Source organism: Pseudophryne corroboree, chromosome 4 (genome assembly GCF_028390025.1).
Source record: "Pseudophryne corroboree isolate aPseCor3 chromosome 4, aPseCor3.hap2, whole genome shotgun sequence".
NCBI classification, from domain to species: Eukaryota; Metazoa; Chordata; class Amphibia; order Anura; family Myobatrachidae; genus Pseudophryne; species Pseudophryne corroboree.
Window position 1 is genome coordinate 692,237,154 of NC_086447.1, and position 4,605 is coordinate 692,241,758.

A 4,605-nucleotide genomic window follows, 5' to 3' on the forward strand; every position below is an offset into this window, starting at 1 on the left:
CCCCCAATCATCTGTATAACCACCAAATGTTACGTTATACCTTCAATGTACCTTGTTGAAACCATTACCTGTTGGTATCTGATTGTATTTGTGATCCCATGAATAAAAATTCTTGGGAAAAAAAAATACAAGAAAACGGCTGGTGCTGACCTGAATAATCTTAATAGGATTAAACGGTGTCGAAGTCAGAAAAATAAGACAATACAAACTACACACAGACTGGTGCTTCTCGTTGGTAGCGTAAGGACGCAATTGACGTGTATGGATGCACCATGATACTTTACCGTACATCATGCATAGAGTCGAACGGCGATTAGTTATGATTGAATGTATGAATATGAAGCCACATTCTAAAGTGAACAAAATAATCTCCTGAAAGAAAGCATGTGGGCAGGAAACCAGTGGCCAACCCCTATGATGTCTTCTTCAAGGCTGGATGTTGCTTGCATATGAACTCACCAATGACACATCATGAATAAGAGACCTCCCTCTCCTGTACCAATGGAAGGAGCCTGAAACCAACAACCTGTTAACTCCCATTGTTTTGATATAGGCAGTTTCTAGGACTTAGAGGGTTAGTTGCTGTTGTTTGCTGAGAGGGAGAGATGGAGTGGACTGTGCATTGAGGGACAGGGTAAAGTATGCTGGCTGTGATTAATCCTCATGTTACTACAACTGCTTCTTAGGTAATTGTAATTTGTAACCATATATATACTGTACATGTGTTATATTGTATTCATAACCTTTTAATATCAAATATATACATCTCTGAGCATTGTACCTCAGCTTACAATGTGTGCGAGTGCTTGTTTTCTCTTAAGGGATGTAGTGTTTGCGACGTACAGCGCACTTTTATCGTATATGTTAATAAGATGCGCCTTGCATCCACAGCATATATTAACGCTTGCATTTTAAATATTTATTAGAAATAATCTGAACTTCTCAGTTGGGAGCTCGTCCGGGATATCGCGTACTTAATGATGCGCTTTACAGACTATGCTGTGGTCTACATCTGTATAACCACCAAATGTTACGTTATACCTTCAATGTACCTTGTTGAAACCATTACCTGTTGGTATCTGATTGTATTTGTGATCCCATGAATAAAAATTCTTGGGAAAAAAAATACAAGAAAACGGCTGGTGCTGACCTGAATAATCTTAATAGGATTAAACGGTGTCGAAGTCAGAAAAATAAGACAATACAAACTACACACAGACTGGTGCTTCTCGGTGGTAGCGTAAGGACGCAATTGATGTGTATGGATGCACCATGATACTTTACCATACATCATGCATAGAGTCGAACGGCGATTAGTTATGATTGAATGTATGAATATGAAGCCACATTCTAAAGTGCACAAAATAATCTCCTGAAAGAAAGCATGTGGGCAGGAAACCAGTGGCCAACCCCTATGATGTCTTCTTCAAGGCTGGATGTTGCTTGCATATGAACTCACCAATGACACATCATGAATAAGAGACCTCCCTCTCCTGTACCAATGGAAGGAGCCTGAAACCAACAACCTGTTAACTCCCACTGTTTTGATATAGGCAGTTTCTAGGACTTAGAGGGTTAGTTGCTGTTGTTTGCTGAGAGGGAGAGATGGAGTGGACTGTGCATTGAGGGACAGGGTAAAGTATGCTGGCTGTGATTAATCCTCATGTTACTACAACTGCTTCTTAGGTAATTGTAATTTGTAACCATATATATACTGTACATGTGTTATATTGTATTCATAACCTTTTAATATCAAATATATACACCTCTGAGCATTGTACCTCAGCTTACAATGTGTGCAAGTGCTTGTTTTCTCTTAAGGGATGTAGTGTTTGCGACGTACAGCGCACTTTTATCGTATATGTTAATAAGATGCGCCTTGCGTCCACAGCATATATTAACGCTTGCATTTTAAATATTTATTAGAAATAATCTGAACTTCTCAGTTGGGAGCTCGTCCGGGATATCGCGTACTTAATGATGCGCTTTACAGACTATGCTGTGGTCTACCAGCTAACGATGGATGCATCTAGATGCTGCTGAACCGCATGCCGTTAGTTTTTTTGTGTTATCAGTAAGGCGCTGATATGAATCATGGGACAATATATTTATTTGTTGCGTGAGTGTGAAAAAACAACAACCGTACAATATTTGAAATGCTACAGCGTATTTTTATTGTTGCTAAATGAAGTTTCAATAAGTCATATTGTGTTTGATTCAGATTGGATTGTTTATCTGTTAAATACATTTAAAGAGCATTTAAAAGTTGATGCATAGATATTATATAGCTGTGTTAGCATGCTGAGGCCTATTCGCATACTGCTAATGCAGGCCTGAAGTAACAAACTTCCGGTGCTTGTATGACTTGTGATTTATTTATGACAAAGGAGCTAGTGTTGGTATTTCTGGATGCATGGTGGCCACCATTTTGTCCATGCACATGGCTGGTAATAAGGGGGAGGAGCAGTGGCCATTTTAGGTAAGGTCACTATTAACTTAGCTAACAGCTGACTTTCAGTGTGTTTAAAGCAATCTGTTTCCGTTTCTCACAAATAAACAATATATATGTACAAATCCAACACCATTTAAAAGCTACCAATGGATTTAACTAACCCATGCCATAGTCAATACAAATAGTGTTTCAATTGGGCCTAGTGAGAGTAATAGTAATAGTGAGATAAATACTTGGCTTAATGTAGAAATTACAAACAGATGAAGAGGTATTTTTTCCCTTCTCCAGGATGTGTTAACCCACTGCTTGCCCAACTGAAATGTTAATGAACCTCTTCAACCACCCTCCTGAACAACAAGCATATGAACATTTGTTGATATGCAAATTAGAGGCTCTGTAGGAACTACATTCAGTATGTGTGTACGAATACATATGCTGTGTGAGGGGTTTCATGGAAGTGTAATAAATAATGTGTTAATATGTGATAATAAATAATATGTTATATTATTATATGGGTATTTATATCAGTGTATGTTCAGCAAGATAGCTATCCAATCTGAATCATAGAATTTCAATTATAGTCAGTAGTCATTATAGATCTAAATAGAATCATACGTTTATTTGTTATACATTTTGTGTATTTGTTTAAGTGGGTAAATTGTAGAACATATACAACTCCCAGTTTCGATCTAAAAGTTTAGGCAGCACTCAACGGAAGATTACCCGTGTGGGCGACTTCCAGCATGTGTAAGGAACAAAGGTGTATTGTGTAGTGAGCAGTAGAAATCCAAATTTGCTGCATTACTTACATTGACCGTGATTAGTGTGGAATATTTAGGTGCGAACGCACGGTGTACACGTGGTACGGTAGAAAAAGTACGTGAAGTAAGCGTACGGGAACGCGCACGTGATGCAATTACGTGCATAGTTGCATGCTTACGCAAGGTTGCGTAAAGTAGCGAGCGCAGGTTTTTAACCACACAATAGAAGTTAAATTTAAGGCGGGATAAAAGACATACAGCAGTTATACATTAACGAGTAACTATCCGATTTTAAAAGCAGATTACTGTAATATTTGTTTCAAGTATACTACCTCTGGGACAAGCTACCAATCAAAGGGAGTGATTTTTTTTAATGTACAGAAAACATTGTGTATTAGTGTGAGTTGAAAGTAGGAGTGGATGTATTGAACCCCGGAAACCGGGATCCCATGGGAGACGCTGAGTTAGCAGAGGTTTGGTGGCATGAAGGCTAGCAACCTTGCTTATTGACTAGTATTGAGGCACGTAGTGTGTGTATTTTTACAGAAATAATGTGTGGAGGAGCGTGATATATTGTGAAGGTTTTGGTATTACGCTCCAGCTGTGGAGCGCTGCTTGTGAATTCGACTCCTGTGATCGTAGGGCGTATAGATAACAAGTATCTATGAGCTGTGTGATTGGACCACACGTCTGTGTGTGTGATACGCGGCGCAACGTGATACCATTTGCGTTCTTTTTTCGCAATTGCGTCATAATGCGCGCTGTGTAGAGCATATGCAGACGTAAAGTAGAAGGAATTTTTCGCTGACTCTCTCTCAGGAAATCTTCCTGGTGGACATTCACTGGATAGGGTGATCGATAAGTTGTTTCTCATCCAACAAAATTCCAGTGGATAGAAACCCAAAAGTAGCAGGCCTGTAACCGCCACTGAAAAAGGTGGCGTATTGATTTTATGCTGTTAATACATCATACTTCCAGTGCTGAGGGGTCTGGTAGGATCCTCACTGGGTACGCGGGGGTCACTATTGGAGTGAGTCGTGGTACATTCCAGCGGAGAAGGAACTGGTGAGAGAATTTGGAGGACTTTCACCGTTTGCTCGTATTGTCCATTTGTGGATCATGTCAAAAAGCCCACGATGGCAGCCAAGTACACAGGCGAGAAACGTTCAGCAGCCAGGGTTCAGGCTGGAGAGCAGAGGCCAAGAGGGTCCGCTCGGTTTATATTAGGTGTAAGAAGTATGGTCCTTACACGGAGGCTTTTTTTGTAATGATTGGGTAAAAATTACGATGAATGTGTGAATGTCATTTTCCAGTTATTGGTGGTTTTGATCCTGAGGTATTGCAGGTAGTATGTTTAACCAAAGTCATATAAGACAAGAGCTAAAACATAAT